This window comes from Olea europaea, unplaced genomic scaffold (genome assembly GCF_002742605.1).
Source record: "Olea europaea var. sylvestris unplaced genomic scaffold, O_europaea_v1 scaffold1404, whole genome shotgun sequence".
NCBI classification, from domain to species: domain Eukaryota; kingdom Viridiplantae; phylum Streptophyta; class Magnoliopsida; order Lamiales; family Oleaceae; genus Olea; species Olea europaea.
This window is the reverse complement of record NW_019231564.1, coordinates 178,246-196,200: the sequence shown is the minus strand read 5'-3', so window position 1 is coordinate 196,200 and position 17,955 is coordinate 178,246. Positions and strand designations below refer to the sequence as shown.

The window sequence follows — 17,955 nt, the reverse complement described above, 5'->3', positions numbered from 1 at the left end:
GTCACATTAGTTTAATTAGAGCTAATTCAATCCTCGTGGGAACGATACTTGGACTCATAGTCCATTTTACTACTTGTTAACGATCCGTACATTTGCGGTGGGTTTTAAAATCGAGAAGAAATAATTTCGCGAACAAACGTTTTCACAAATCAAATTCTAGTCGAAGAAGTTATGCACTGAATTTTTAGCCTCAATTTGAGAGCCATTTTTCGAGTAGCAAACAATCGAATTGGAAAATTTTTACTTCAGAAAGAATTGTAGCTCTTTAAGTCATATTTTCAATGCACTTTGAATCACCTCAATCAGAGTTTGAAAGAGAAATTTATGATAAAATTATCGAGAGCTATCCAAGGATGACGCGTGTAACACGGTGCATGCGCACGAGTAAACAATGGTGCGTGCGCACCACCTCTTTTTTCTAGAAAAGTCATCCAATGGTGTGCACGCAATGGAATATATGGTGCATGAGCACGGGCCAAAATTTCAGTCACATGCCAGTTTTCTTATTTTGATGAAATTCTATATGGAAACAATATTCTTTAACATCATATATATACCTAAAGACGTCAGAACGAAAAGAACCTCCTTTCTGACCTAAAAATCTTATATTCTACATATTCTTGGAGGAAAAGAATGGACACCATTCCCTTCTTCTCTATTTTGCTCTTAGAATTGATGATGTACAACTAATTTCTCTCTTGATCAAAGGATATTGAAGTCTTGGAATCGTTTTCAATTGTGAGACATTGTTTAATTTATATTTTTAGTATTGAATATTCTTCTATGCTTAATTTCATGATTGTTATGTTTGATTACTAAATGTTTGATTACTAAAAGGATCCATTAATTTATCATACGTTTCAATCTATAGCTAAGTTAAATATCAAATCCATAATTGTTTGATTAATTTAACTTGTGAAGCAACTAGGATTAGTAATTTGCTGCTTTGGGAAATTATTAAATCTTAGGAAGAATATTTATCTAGGTTAAATGCAAACGCTCGGCTTGTATTATCTAGTTCATTGATTTCTCCAATTCGGAAAGTCATTATTAAATTAGATTCTCGCGCTTGTCTAGGATTGTTTGGTAATGAGGATTAAATAGATCGCTTGTTTCTAATTAATTAAAAGTAAGGAGAAATAGAAAATTGTTTTGAATGGAAAATTATTCTCCAATGATGAATACTAAAAGTATGAATTAATAATTATTTGTGGATCAATGACCAATTGTAAATCTCCAACGGTGGATGTTGACTTAGACCATGATTCGTTCTATTGATTTCATTTAATTCAATAATTTGCTTTTACATTAATTGATATTTTTAATAATTATTTGTTTCGAAACCAAAAACCCCCCTTTTAGTTAATTTAGCATAAAAGATAGACCAAACACTCTTCGTGGGGTAGACCTTTACTTCCACTACTACATTTATTTTGAGGAGTATAGGTTTTAATTTGGAGTGCCTACGACAGCACGCACCAAAGTCGTTGCTCTTGGACTTCTTTGTCTTTCCCACTTCTATTTTACAGAAACTTATAGAGAGAATAATTTCTGGATTGAAACCTTGCTTTTTGATCGAAAGCTTTCTCAATCCGTAATCCTAATTTCATTTTGCATTTTAGGGTTCATTGTTACTCCTCTTTACACAAGCTTTTTTTCCCTCTTTTTGTAATGAAAAGTAGTATAATTTGACTTCCATTAAAAGTTAGGTCTTCGGTGATCTTTATTTATTTTTCTCTTTTTAATTCTTCTGATTGTAGGTTTCCTTTGCGCTCTAAAGAAAATGGTTAGTCAATATTCGTTGCATATTATAGGGTTTGTTTTGGTCTTTGAAGTCTTGGAATTAAAGCTTTGATTTTTGATTAGTTGTTTTTTTTGTTTTGCAGCTTCCTCTTTCTTTACTCAAGACCGCTCAAGGTTATACCGTGGTATATTTTTTCTTTTTCTTTTCTATCTGAAATTGAAGGCAGGTTGGGCTGAAGTTCAAAATTTTACTTACAAGTAAAAGTATGTTTTACAATAAATAACATTTTTATTGGCTCAAAATCTAGAATTTGTAAGTTACTTACTTGATGGAAAAATTACTTTAAAATAAATAATTTTTAACTTATAAGTAAGAAAGAGTATCATACGCAAACATGTTTCGCACAAAAAAGTAGCTTGCTACTTTTCTTAAGCTAGGAAAACATGCTTAAAAAGTTCATTCATAAGTAAGATAAGTAATTTTTAAAGTAAATCACTTTTTCACTGGTCAAGGAAATAAGTATAGCTTTTCTAACTTATAATTTTTTTTTAAATAAATCTTATGAGCTAAAAAAAATGTTATCCAAACATATCTGAAGTTAAGAAATTACTAAAAATAACTTCCATTTTATTTAAGCTTGCGAATATGCTCAACAAAGGTAATCAATTCGCTCTGGGGACTTTGTTGTGGTTTTTATTATGAATCTTAAAAATTACCTATAGGCTATGGTGTGAAGATTTGTTATTCTTATTTGATAAATAAAAATTATCGAGAAGTAAGTTTTGTGGGTTAAGTTTTATTTGCTCATTCTAGTGATGGTTTGTGTGGCGTGGCAGTTGGTGAAGCTGAAAAATGGGGAGACATACAATGGGCATTTGGTTAACTACGACACTTGGATGAACATTCATCTTCGTGAAGTTATATGTACATCTAAGGTCCTTTATTTCATCACTTTTGCTCATCTTTCTTGATGATAGAATATAAGTGCACTGATCTATTATGTGTTCAAGTATGCTACTATTTATGCTGAACTTATGAGGTTTGGAGATGGCTTCCCATGTAGGATGGAGATAGGTTTTGGTGAATGCCTGAGTGCTACATTCGGGGAAATACATTTAAATACCTTAGAGTTCCAGATGAGGTATTTCTTAGATCATTATGTCGATTGCAGATGATGTTTCTGTTTCATTCATCCTATCAATTTTTCTACTAATATTTGATCTAAGCAGAGCCGGTATTATGGCGATGCCAACAAGACCTGCGCCTTAGGCCCAAAATCTGAGGGGACCTCATTTTAGCCTTGAATTTTTTTCGAGGTAAAAGGAAAAGGGTATTTTTCATTCGTTCTTCACCTTCGATTTTTTCCTGCGATTGCTCTCCCCGTCTCCAGCCTCCAAGTGGCTCTAACTCCAATCGGACGGTAGTCGGCGACCAGGATAGGGTTCCCAAATGATTTCTTACCTTTGATTTTTTTCTTTATGCATTCTTTTCTTGTTCTACTCTTGCTAATTGTCTTGTTCTTGCTTGATCTGGTCATTTTTGCTCTCTTTAGAGGGTTGGACTTCCAAGTTTCAAATTTGACTTTCCTTGGTTTTTCACACAGTTCCCGTGTCTAAAGTCTTCAATTTCAGCGGTAAGATCTATGATATTTTCTGGGTTTTGCTTAAATTCCACATCTTTACCTTCAAATACGTAAATATTCTGATTTTTCTATAAAGCACGTGTAAACTAACATATATATCAAATAACATATTTCAGTCCATTAAATATCTTAAATCTTTTCTCGATTTTTGCTAAAGAGTCTATGTTTTAATATTTTTCTACCTTTGATTTGGTTGAATCTTGTATTTTCATGAAATAAATATATCTGTATACTTGCATAAATGGCCATTTTTATAATCTTTGTAGAGATGTTATTATCTCAAAATTTGGATAGTTTTTTTTTTTTTTTTTTTTTTTTGGTGGATTTTGCTTAAAGTTTATGGTTCTAGACTTACAGCAGTTTGCAATAGGATTCTGAATTTATGATGAATAAATTAATGGAATAGAATTGTATATTTGTATTGGTGTTTGATCTTAAATTTTTATTTCAGGTTTGTGAGCTGTGATGGTAGAATTTTCAAGGATGTGATTTCGTAATTTTTGTCGAAATTCTACTTCTCAGATAAGCAATCGCTTGACCTAACCTGTTATCGAATATAGTAAAAATGTTTGAGACCTTGTCGGCTTATATAATTGCTGCGTGCTTGGCTTATATGATTGGATATTGTATGATCAATAATTGTTTGACATTATTGGTTTTGTTATTTTATAATATAAATCTTTTGTATAATATATCTATTTATAGTTTTAATATTAAGTTTTAAGCTAGCAATAGATAGCATAATACATCGTTGAATTTTGTATTTACGTTAATTTTGAGAGCCTAATATGTAGAGTTCGTCTCGAGCCCCGACAACCACAGCACCGGCCCTGGATCTAAGTCGTTAGTTTATGCTCAACAGATGAAAAGTAAGATACTACAAGATTTGCAAATGAGCTTCTGTATGTTCTAAATGAATTGATATTGTTTTTGTTGTTAATTCACTTTCTTGGTGCAGTACATGCATATTGATACTTGGAACAATACTGTGCAATTTTGTCTTGAGTTTTACTTGTATGTATGTTAAAATTGAAAGCTGAATATGTGCTGAACATTCCGTATGGGAAACGTTCCACTTTTTATCAGCCGAGTTTCTTGAAGAACTTCATCAAAGTATTAACTTCTTACCTTGCAACCTCTATCTGCATTTGTTCCTGTAGTTTTTCAGTACTGCTATAAATAACTCCTTTAATAATACAGGAGATATCTTGAGAAAGTCACTATTGCCAAATACAATTATTTAAATGATATGTTTAGACATAAACATGAGTATTGTATATCACAAAAGTTACTTTTAACACTCATTAATGGCTGTGCAACAACTTTCCTTCCTCGAGGTATCCATGATTACGCTAATATTCCTTCGTCATTGGCAAATATTAATTATTTCTGAGATGCTTTTGAGAACATAACATTTGGTGCTGAAAATTTTGATCGAAACACACTCTTCGTTATAACATAGAGAAGGCTTTGAACTCAACAAAATGCTTTCCCATCTCGCTTCACTCCTCTTAGTCTTTTTTTTAATAAATTTTTTCCGTCAATTCTGATATCTGATACCACCATAGAATTAACAATTTCTTAAATGAATACGTTCTTTTGATTTTTGTTTAGATGTTTGTGTTACTTGTAGCTGATGAACTTCTCTATTTTCCAGGTAATTGATAAAGTTCAAGAAGAGAAGAAACGTTCTGGTATATTTGTTATTTTTATATTTAATTTTCAATTGTAATTTGAACATATAATTATTTTCTGATATTATTTGGAATTCCTTGCCTATGAAATGCTAATATTAAAATTGCATGAGATTTGATTACATTAAATACTCTCTGTATGTTAGGTTCCGTTCCTAGTTTATACTCTTTGCCCTGTGGCCTTATAGTTACTCTTATGCTAAAATGAGAAATGTGGCATTATGTGTTCTCTTTCCTGTATATTGTCCATTCGGATCATCCTGTCCTGCTTGTCGATTGATGTGTTCTTTCATTTTTCTGATCAATTTGTTGGTCAGATTATAGCTTCATGAATTCAAAGTCAATGATATTTTAACATGATAGATTCTTCTGGTAAGTTAACTGCTGTCTTTGGATATTTTCCAGATAGGAGGCCACCTGGAGTAGGCTGGAAGAGGAAGAGGTAGAGAGGATAGCTCTAAAGCAAAAGGCGTTGGTCGTGGTTTGGATGATGCAGCTGCTAAAAACACAGAAGGAGGTCGAGGCAGAGGTGGAAACAGAGGTAAATCGCTAACTCGCATTTCTTTAGAATATAAGAGCAATGTTTGGCTGCAAAAATTGGGGCATGTATGAATCTTTCTTTTGCTGACACGAAAACTACTAATGAATTGGCATTATTAATCCCCTAATAATATAAGATGGCGTATTCTACTGTTTTGCCTCCTAGTCATTGATATTGAATTGCCTTGATGGATGGTTTTGTTGGAATATAGTGGTGTTAATGAAATCGAATTATCACATACCATATATGTAGTTTAGATACCGATTTTGAGCATATCGTATATGTAATATACCGTATATGCAGCATACCATATTTGTAGGTAACTTACCGTATTTGTAGGTCACTTACCGTATTTGCAAACAGCTTATCGTATATGCAGTCTATTGTATTTACAGCTTACCGTATATGCTTCCTACTGTATATGCTTTTAATCGTATTTGCACATATTTTCTTTACCATTTTTATATATACCGTATTTTCACATACCGTATTTTCACTTATACATAGAAATATTGTATATGTAATATACATATACCGAATTGCTTTTACCAACTGTTAGCAAGAAAATTCAGATTTATATTTTTTTCCTTTTTCTATTTTTAATTCTAACATAAATATAAAACAAGTAAACTGCAAAATATATGAATCTAGTAAATTGCTAACGTATAAATCGCTAAATAAATAAATAATTGTAAAAATAAATTACAATTATGTAAATTACAGAAGATAAATAAAATTTCAACCTGAGACCTGTGCGAGCACAATTTCCTTAAAACAAATTCGCTCCTTCACCGTAAGTGCTTGAGAATTAATCCGAGCGCTATTTCCCAGTATACAACAATGACAGTAGAATCCGAGCACTGCAGAAACTACTCCTTGGAACTGAGTTTGTATTGAACAATTTCACCACTCAAACGACTCTGAAAATGCAACAGATTATGTATGCAAACAACACTAATTTGACAGATTCCGAGTGTATGCTGTATTCTAGTGGTTAGAATTGCCGAAAAATGAGACTTATATATATAAGATGAAATTTGCCTATTAAATCCATAGTAATAAACACTAGAGTTGCTTCAATTTCTGGGAGTTTTGGCGGTTTTTCGAAAACTCAAAAGTCAGTTGAAGAAAGCAAAAAATTGCAAACGTGGACACTCCAAACGGACCAATTTTTGATCCGTTCGGTCCGACATTCGTATACGCAGGTCGTGCCCACACACAAGTTCAAGGTCCAAAGGCAGTTTCAGTCCGTGATTTGCACCCACCCTGCGTGCGCACGTGGAGAGAGTCTCTATACTACACATGATTACAACATTCGAATGTGCACTCCTATATAAAGTGGTTAATACTTTCTTCATTTTTCGATGTGAGACTAGATATATTTCCTGCATAAACCATCTTCCAATGGTCATCTTTGAGCTCTAATTTCTCATTCATCCATTCATCAATTTTGGTAAATAAATGTATGGTTTCGACGCTTTCACGAATGAGAACAATGATCAACTTCGATCTTCCAAATTTGACCAGTGAGTCCCACACAAATTTTATGTTGAAATCATCCACTAGCCTTTTTTTCCCAACAATCCCCCACATGAATGAAAATTGGGTAAGACATAAGACCATGAGACACGAGACTTGGTGACCGTGAGACACAAGACTAGGTGACAAAGTTCAACGGTTGAAGCCTACATAGGATAGGTAGGTATTACCCTTTGAACTTTCCCTTGTGAAAGTATATTTACTTTACTAACTAACCAGTAGACATGTAATCCTTGAACTGTTCTTCCATTTATGTAAACGATGATATACTCCACACAGGATTCTTCATAACACAATTCAGTTTTCATTATTATGTTCGTTTTGGCCATGAACTTATGTCTGGTTCTGTGAAAGTTCTTAAGAATTGAGCCCCACACAATTCTCTTAGAAGTGGCCCCACTTCTCTCTCACATAGGTGATTTCTTATTATAAGTAACCTGCATTACTTGGCTCAATTTTTGACGCATAAGAATTATTAAAAGCATATTGCTTATCCTTTATCCTTATGGGCATCACTGTTACATCATAGAATTGATAGGAGGAAACACCCCCACAGTGATTTTATTAAGCCTTTACAATTAGGTTGTCCATTTGAACCTAGATCTCAGGATCTCCAGTCAACTAGGTTGGGTTTTCTTTGTAATGACTTATTCATTCAAGGGCTTAAGTCTCATTCCTTTCGATGATTTCCCAACTAACTCTCTATTTAACCCTTTGATTATCGGATCCGCGATGTTATCTTTTGACCTTACGTAGTCAATAGTGATAACTCTAGTTGAGAGTAGTTGTCTTATGATAATGTGTCTACGACGTATATGTCTAGACCTATCATTTTACATGTTACTCTGTGTCTTTTCTATTGCTGATTGACTGTCACAATATATGCAAATTGCTGGTACATGTTTTGACAATCTTGGAATATCCTCTAAGAAGTTGTGCAACCATTCAACCTCTTCACCACATTTATCTAAAGCTATAAACTCAGAATCCATCGTAGATCTGGCTATAACTGTTTGCTTAGAGGATTTCCATGATATGGCAGCACCTCCCAATGTGAACCAAATCCACTAGTGGATTTTGAGTCTTTTATATCAGATATCTAATTAGTATTACTGTATCCTTCAATGACCGCTAGATATCTGGCATAATGTAGTCCATAATCACGAGTACATCTTAAGTACCTTAGTACTCTTACTATTCCTTTCCAGTGATCAGCTTCTGTATTACTCATGTATCTACTTAGTTTACTGACTGTGTAGGCTATGTCTGGTCTTGTACAACTCATCAAATACATTAAACTTCCAATAACTCTCAAGTATTCTACTTGAGAGACACTTTCACCTTTGTTTTTAGATAGATGTTGACTTGTATCTATCGGTGTTTTAGCCAAGCCAATATCATCCTTATTGAACTTTTTCAAAATTTTGTCCACATAATGTGACTGACTTAGAACCAGCCCATCGACGTTCTTGAGATTTTGACTCCAAGTATAACATCAGCTAAATCCATATCTTTCATGTCTAATCTCGAATTCAACATATTTTTAGTGGATTCTATCATCTTATTGTCACTGCCAACAATAAGCATGTCGTCAACGTAAAGACATAAAATGACATAACCATCTTTAATATCTTTGACGTAAATACATTTGTCACACTCATTGATTTTAAATCCACTCTCTATCATGACATTATCAAATTTTTCATGCCATTGTTTGCGTGCTTATTTCAAGCCATATAGTGACTTCACCAACTTACAAACTTTATTTTCCAGCCCTGGTGACGAAAACCCCTCAGGTGTTCCTTATAGATTTCTTCTTCTAAATCTCCATTTAAAAATACAGTTCTAACATCCATATGATGATGTACTTCAAGATTTCTCAAAGTGGCAATTGCAAGTATCAATCTAATAGATGTTATTCTTGTTACTGGAGAATACGTATCAAAGTAATAAAGGCCTTCCCTTTGTTTGTAACCTTTTATTACTAATCTGGTCTTGTACTTTTCGATAGTTTCATCTGCTCTCATTTTTCTTTTGAAAATTCATTTATACCTAGTTGTTTGCTTTCTAAAGGAAGATCCACTAGTTCCCATTTATGATTTTATAGTATGAAATTTATTTCACTTTTAATGGCCTCCTTCCATTGAGGTCATTCCGAGGAATTCACAGTCTCTTGATAACTTTGAGGTTCACTTTCTAGCATATAGGTCAGAAAATCAGGACCATACAATTTTTTGTCCTTTTCCGTTTGCTTCGTCTAATCTCAGTCTCCTCTTTTAGTTCTTCGTCATGACTATTTTTAGTCATAGTCTCATATGTTTGTTTGGAGAAGTTTGCTTCCTTTTTGGACTTGTACGAAAATATATGTTCAAAGAATGAAGCATTTCTTGATTCCAATATCGTGTTTTTTAGTATGTATGGAATTTTAGAATCATACACAAGAAATTGATAAGCACTACTATTGTGTGGATAGCCAATGAAGATGTAATCTACTGTTTTTGGCCTTACTCTTACCTTCTTTGGTATTAGAATGATCACTTTAGCAAGACACCCTCACACTCGTAAGTATTTATAGGAAGACTTTCTTCCTTTCCATAACTCATAAGGGGACTTTTCCATTTTCTTTTGGGATACCTTATTTAAAAGGTAATTTTCTGATAATACAGCTTTCCCCCACATGTTCTAAGGTAACCCAGAACTTACTAGCATTGCATTCATTATTTCCTTTAAAGTACGATTTTTTCGTTCAGCTACACCATTTTGTTGCAGTGAATATGGTGCGACGGTTTCATGTATGATTCCATGTTGTGCATAGAATTTCATAAATTGTGCTTCATACTCACCACCTCGATCGCTTCTTAACACCTTAATTTTCTTATTAAGTTGAGTTTCAACTTCATTCTTATAGAGAACAAATTTCTCTATAGCTTCATCTTTACTTTTAATCGAATATACATAACAGTATTTGGTGCTGTCATTAACAAAAGTAATGAAATACTTGTTGCCACTGCCTGTTTGTATGAGTTTTAAATCACATACGGCGTTGTGAATTAAATCAAGTCGTTCTGTGTTTCATTTAATTGATTTAAACGACGACCTTGTCAATTTTATCTCAACACAAGTTTCACACTTATGTTTGGAATCAATATGGGACTCGGGTATGCAATTCAAGTTAACTAGTCTACGTAAAGTATCATAGTTTACATGTCCTAATCTACCATGCCACAAATTGGAAGACTCAAGCAAATAAATAGAAGAGTTTGTCATTTTTGGTTTACCAACCATTACATTCAATTTAAACATACCGTTGAAAACATATCCTTTTACGACAAACATTCTACTTTTTAACAAACTAACTTTGTTTGACTCAAATACAATGCGAAAACCATGCTTATTCAAAAGTGACCTGAACACTAGGTTCTTGCAAATTTTTGGCACGTATAGCACATTTTAAGAGTCACCTCCTTTCCCGAGGCCATCTTCAAAACCACCTTTCCTTGACCCTTGATTTCAGAAGTTGCTGAATTTTCCATAAACAACTTCTCCCCATTCTCAATTGCCTCAAACATAGCAAACAGCTCCTTATTAGAGCATACATGCCTCGTAGCACCGGTGTCAATCCACCACTCTTTAGGGCATGAACCTACCATGTTCACTTCAGAAATGACCGCTGAGAGATTCAGCACCGACACTTCTTATGCCATGTAGTCGACCACATTTGTTTCTTTCTTTTTCTTTGGCAATCTGCACTCCGAAGACTTATGACCCACTTTGTCACAATTGAAACATTTTCTTTGAAATTTCTTCTTAGAAATTCCACCTTTCGATCCTTACTTGGTCTTTTTGCCATTGGATGGCCCAAACATTTTTTTTGTAGTTCTTACTACTTTGACCAAGCTCCACAACATTGGCTTTAGCCATACCAGGATTGAACCATTTCTTTTCATAACTCTTGTTGTCTTTTTCAGTTCGAAGTCTAACAATTAGTTCTTTGACATTCATTTCCTTTCATTTGTGCTTCAAATAATTTTTGAAATCTTTCCATGCAGGGGGTAATTTTTCAATAATTGCAGCCACTTGAAAAGTTTCACTCAAAATCATCCCTTCGGCATGAATTTCGTGAAGAATCACTTAGAGTTCTTGCAGTTGACTGATAACTATTTTGGAGTCCACCATTTTATAGTCTAGGAATCTGCCAACAATGAACTTTTTAGCACCAACATCCTCAATTTTATATTTTCGGTCTAAAGACTCCCACAACTCTTTAACAATTTTTATAGTACTATACACATTGTATAGCGTGTTTGCTAAACTGTTTATAATATTGTTTCGGCACAAAAAATCTGAATGGTTCCAAGCATCAAGTGTACTGATTGCTTGAACATCTCCCTCATCCTCATTGAATTTTGGAGCAGTCTCAATCAAAAGTCTCGTAAGATTCAAAGTGATCAGATAAAATAGCATTTTCTGTTGCCACCATTTGAAATTCAAACAATTGAATTTCTATAATTTTTCTCCATGATTAATCGAAATACTAACGGTATGGCCATTTGTTGAAGCCACAATTTGACTCACAACATGACTTGGCAATTTAGCCACAGTCTGAGCCACAACAGAGCTTGGCCCTTAAACCATAGCTGAGCCCATAGCCTGATTTCAAATAGGCACAGTTTGGGTCATATCCATGTTGGTTGATTCGGTTGCCATTTTTGAAAATCAAACAAAAAAATTAGTTTCCAAAATTAACAGTATAAGAAACCAATTTTTTTCTTTTAAGAATCTGTTTTAAGTTTGTTGGAATCTAGTGGTGTTAATGAAATCAGATTATCACATACCGTATATGTAGTTTAGATACCGATTTTGAGCATAACGTATTTGCAGCTTACCGTATATGCAGCCTACTGTATTTACAGCTTACCGTATATCCTACCTACCATATATGCTTCCTACCGTATATGCTTTTAACCGTATTTGCACATATTTTCTTTACCCTTTTCATATATACCGTATTTCCATATACCGTATTTTCACTTATACTTAAAAATATTGTATATGTAATATACATATACCGAATTGCAGTTACCAATTGTTAGTAAGAAAATTCAGATATATATATTTTTTTCCTTTTTCTATTTTTAATTCTAACATAAATATAAAACAAGTAAACTGCAAAATATATGAATCTAGTAAATTGCTAACGTAAAAATCGCTAAATAAATAAATAATCGTAAGAATAAATTGCAAATATGTAAATTGCAGAAGATAAATAAAATTTCAACCCGAGGCCAGTGCGAACACAGTTTCTTTAAAAGAAATTCACTCCCTCACCGTAAGTGCTTGAGAATTAATCTGAGCGTCTGTTTCGCAGGATACAACGGTGACAGTAGAATCCTAGCACTGCAGAAACTACTCCGACAAATTGAGTTTATATTGAACAATATCACCACCCAGACGACTCTAAAAATGTAAAAGATTATGTATGCAAACAACACTATTTTGATAGATTTCATGTGTATGCAATATTCTCATGGTTAGAATTGCTGAAAAATGAGACTTATATATATAAGATTAAATATGCTAATTAACTCCATAACAATAAACATTAAAGTTGCTTCAATTTCTAGGAGTTTTGGCATTTTTTCGAAAACTCAAAGGTCAGTTGAAGAAAGCAAAAACTTGCAAAACGTGGATACTCCAAACGGGCCAATTTTTGCTCCATTCGGTTCGACATTTGTGTACGCAGGTCGCGTCCGCACACAAGTTCAAGGTACGAAGGCAATTTCGGTCCTTGATTTGTGCCCACCCTACGCGTGCACGTGGAGAGAGCCTCTATACTACACAAGATTACACAATTCCAATGTGCACTTCTATATAAAGTGGTTAATACTTTCTTCATTTTCCTACGTGGGATTAGATTTATTTCCCACATAAACCATCTTCCAATGGTCATCTTTGAGTTCTAATTTCTCATTCATTCATTCATCAATTTTGACAAATAAATATATGGTTTCGATGCTCTCACGGAGGAGAACAAGGATCAACTTCGATCTTCCAAATTTGATCAACGGGTCCCACACAAATTTTACGCCAAAAATCATCTACTAGCCCATTTTTTTCCCAACAGATTTTGAATATAGTGGCAGGTACAGGTGGAGGGCGAGGTCGATGAGGCACATAGTGGGTGGCAAAACGACTGATGCTACTTTTAAAGTGCATCTAACAACTAGTTTTACATGATGTTTGTGTTTCGATTTTTCATGCAATCTGCTTGGAATCCAATTTTTTCACATATCCTTGGATTTGGTTTGTAGAAATAGTACTACACAAGCTTTGAAGTAGGCCTGCTAGGCTTTATTTTAGTTTACATGACACTGTTTTCTTGCCAAAAAAGAAAAAAATAAAAAAAAATGTCTTCGACTATTTATATGTTGTGAATGTTGAATGTTGTGTGAAGAATGAGATTGAAATTCCTTCAAGTAAAGCTTATTCAGTTTGTTTCTTCTCTAATTTGTTGTTTTTGTGGCTTGTTTGATGGGCTAAATAGAACAAAAGCACATCAACATTGAAAATTAATTCATGAACACAAGTAACCAGTAATACTCAAAACATATTTAAATCTACTCTCTTTGAACTAATCTACGTACTTTAACGAAAATGTTAGATCACGTTTAGCCCTAACCGTGTGTCGTTGTCCTGACCTTGGACGTATTGTATAAATTAAGTATTTGATAAAAATTTTATTATACTATATATATATATATATATATATATTAAAAATAGGACTTAGCTACAACAGGAAGGGAGGCTGACGGCCCCCCTGACCGAACCCCACAAATGGGGGGAGTGTCCCACTTTTTTTTTGTGGGCCCCACCCCATTTGTGGGGCTCCTGTCAGGGAGGTGGTATAGTTTTGATGAATAAAAAAAAAAGAAAAAATCCTATGATTTTTTTTAATCGTTCGTTGTACAATGAAAAAAAAGAAGGATTTTTCTTCTTCTCTTAAGTTAAGTAAAAAAATGAATTTGAATCGGCGTGAACCCTGTGAATCACTACAATATTTGATTCACAGGGTTCTCATCAGTTCACATAAAGTTTTTTTTATCTCATATGCACTGTACACTTTTCTATATGTATTTTTTCTTCTCTTAAGTTAAGTAAAAAAATGAATTTGAATCGGCGCGAACCCTGTGAATCACTACAATATTTGATTCACAGGGTTCTCATCAGTTCACATAAAGTTTTTTATCTCATATGCACTGTACACTTTTCTATTCGTAAGAGTCTTTTTTGAATCCTTTTGAATTCAATTAGATGTTAATGTAAATGAACCATAACTATGTAGTCCTATTCCTAATAGATTGACCCCAAAATAGCATATCCAAATTATAAGAAAGCCAATAGACGCCACAATTGCGGAATTTATACCCTTCCATTTTATATTGGTTCGAATATGTAAATAAATCGCGAATACGATCCAAGTAATAAATGCCCAAGTTTCCTTTGGGTCCCAACTCCAATATGATCCCCATGCTTCGTTAGCCCATACTGCTCCAGAAAGTATCCCTATGGTTAAAAAGATAAATCCTAGACTAATAACCCGATAACTCCAATAATCCAATTGTTGAATAAATTGCGACCTGTAATAATTCTTCGGAGAAAAAAAAGAAGTATTTTGTAAAACATTGCTTCTTTCATTCATGTATTCGATTTCACCAAAGAAAAATGACCCATTTAAATTTAATAAATGATTACTTGTAAAAAAAAACTTTCTGTTTTTTCTAACTGCAATGACTAGAAGTGCTACTGATAATAATGATCCACATAAAAGGGCTGCATAGCCCAATATCATCATACTTACGTGCATTATTAACCACTCGGATTGAAGAGCGGGTACTAATATTTCAGATTCGTGTATTTGAGTTAAAAGACCTGAAGTAGCAAAGCCTTGGGTAAAAATAGCACTTGGGCCGATTATTGCGCTTAAAAAATTTTGATTTTTTTTGAAATACGGAACTATATGAATAAGGGATAAACTCCATGAAAGGAAGATTAATGATTCATATAAATTACTTAGTGGAAAATGTCCCGAATAAATCCAACGAGTAACTAATAATCCTGTTATACAGAAAAAAGTCATTATCATGCCCTTTTCTGATGAATCGTAGAGTTTTATGATTTCATCGACTAAACAGGTTATCAAATGAATTGTAATTACAATTGAAACGATCGAAAAAGAAATATGAGTTAATATATGCTCTAAGGTTGAAAATATCATAAAAATCTTAAAAAATAGGAGTTCTTTAATTACAAGAAATCAGGAATTGAATTCATTATAGGATCTATTTAGTTTTTTTAGAAGATGACATGCCGCCACTCGGACTCGAACCGAGATGCTCTAGCACTGCTTCCTAAGAGCAGCGTGTCTACCAATTTCACCATAGCGGCTTGTCTTGAACTCATAATAGCCTATGAATAAGCAATCATCTAGATTTAAGAATTCAATTGGTTGCAATATTTTTTAGGAAAGATTCAAATGGATGAATAAAAATTAGTTCAAATAGGTATTTAAAGGTTCATTATTTTAGTTTAGGGCCTTAGTTTTCTTAAGATTTTCGTGTATTTTATACTCTCCTCAACTTGAACTCTTTAAAACTAGATAGTTTTATTATCAATTAATAGGATAGAACAAAAAAAAAATCCATTTTCTTAATGAATCCAAAAGAAAAAAAACCTATTTTGGATCACTCAAAATTGATACATTATTTATCCAGACTCTCTTCACTAAGTGTTAGAGATATATGGAGGTGTATATAGGAATTCAGAGAAAATAAAAAAGTTAGAAAGTTACACAAAAGGGTTTAAAATTTTAATCAATTAGTTTCAATGATTTTAGTAACAAAAGATTCAAGATTTTCTATTTGCTCTTCTATAGATAGAGAGAAAAAGTGGATATAGAGGAAAAAAAATAAAAAGTTGTATTATTGTAACAAATAGGGAGATGAGGAAAATAAGACTCCTCGCCTTGGAAATGAGAAAATATACTAAAAAGAAAATTGAGTATCTTTTGTTTATTCTTTTGTCAACGAAAAAAAAGTATTTTTTTTTTTTTTGAAAATTGAGTAAGGTAAACAGAAGAATTCTTATTCTACATATTCTAAGAATGGAACGAATTCCATTTCATATTGATTAACTCAATAGGTAATGAAATTACCCCAAAATAGCATATCCAAATTATAAGAAAGCCAATAGACGCCACAATTGCGGAATTTATACCCTTCCATTTTATATTGGTTTGAATATGTAAATAAATCACGAATACAATCCAAGTAATAAATGCCCAAATTTCCTTTGGGTCCCAACTCCAATATGATCCCCATGCTTCGTTAGCCCATACTGCTCCAAAAAGTATCCCTATGGTTAAAAATTAAGCCCTAGACTAATAACCCGATAACTCCAATAATCCAATTGTTGAATAAATTGCGACCTATAATAATTCTTTGGAGAAAAAAAAGAAGTATTTTGTAAAACATTGCTTCTTTCATTCATGTATTCGATTTCACCAAAGAAAAATGACCCATTTAAATTTAATAAATGATTACTTGTAAAAAAAAACTTTCTGTTTTTTCTAACTGCAATGACTAGAAGTGCTACTGATAATAATGATCCACATAAAAGGGCTGCATAGCCCAATATCATCATACTTACGTGCATTATTAACCACTCGGATTGAAGAGCGGGTACTAATATTTCAGATTCGTGTATTTGAGTTAAAAGACCTGAAGTAGCAAAGCCTTGGGTAAAAATAGCACTTGGGCCGATTATTGCGCTTAAAAAATTTTGATTTTTTTTGAAATACGGAACTATATGAATAAGGGATAAACTCCATGAAAGGAAGATTAATGATTCATATAAATTACTTAGTGGAAAATGTCCCGAATAAATCCAACGAGTAACTAATAATCCTGTTATACAGAAAAAAGTCATTATCATGCCCTTTTCTGATGAATCGTAGAGTTTTATGATTTCATCGACTAAACAGGTTATCAAATGAATTGTAATTACAATTGAAACGATCGAAAAAGAAATATGAGTTAATATATGCTCTAAGGTTGAAAATATCATAAAAATCTTAAAAAATAGGAGTTCTTTAATTACAAGAAATCAGGAATTGAATTCATTATAGGATCTATTTAGTTTTTTTAGAAGATGACATGCCGCCACTCGGACTCGAACCGAGATGCTCTAGCACTGCTTCCTAAGAGCAGCGTGTCTACCAATTTCACCATAGCGGCTTGTCTTGAACTCATAATAGCCTATGAATAAGCAATCGTCTAGATTTAAGAATTCAATTGGTTGCAATATTTTTTAGGAAAGATTCAAATGGATGAATAAAAATTAGTTCAAATAGGTATTTAAAGGTTCATTATTTTAGTTTAGGGCCTTAGTTTTCTTAAGATTTTCGTGTATTTTATACTCTCCTCAACTTGAACTCTTTAAAACTAGATAGTTTTATTATCAATTAATAGGATAGAACTCAAAAAAAATCCATTTTCTTAATGAATCCAAAAGAAAAAAACCTATTTTGGATCACTCAAAATTGATACATTATTTATCCAGACTCTCTTCACTAAGTGTTAGAGATATATGGGGGTGTATATAGGAATTCAGAGAAAATCAAAAAGTGAGAAAGTTACACAAAAGGGTTTAAAATTTGAATCAATTAGTTTCAATGATTTTAGTAACTAAAGATTCAAGATTTTCTATTTGCTCTTCTATAGATAGAGAAAAAAGTAGA

The 17,955-nt window shown here is 33.0% G+C and overlaps 1 pseudogene; it reads left to right on the top strand.

Moving 5' to 3' along the window:
* Positions 1 to 1,760: 1,760 nt before the first annotated feature.
* LOC111375705 lies at positions 1,761 to 5,692 on the top strand (annotated as a pseudogene).
* The last annotated feature ends 12,263 nt before the right edge of the window (positions 5,693 to 17,955 follow it).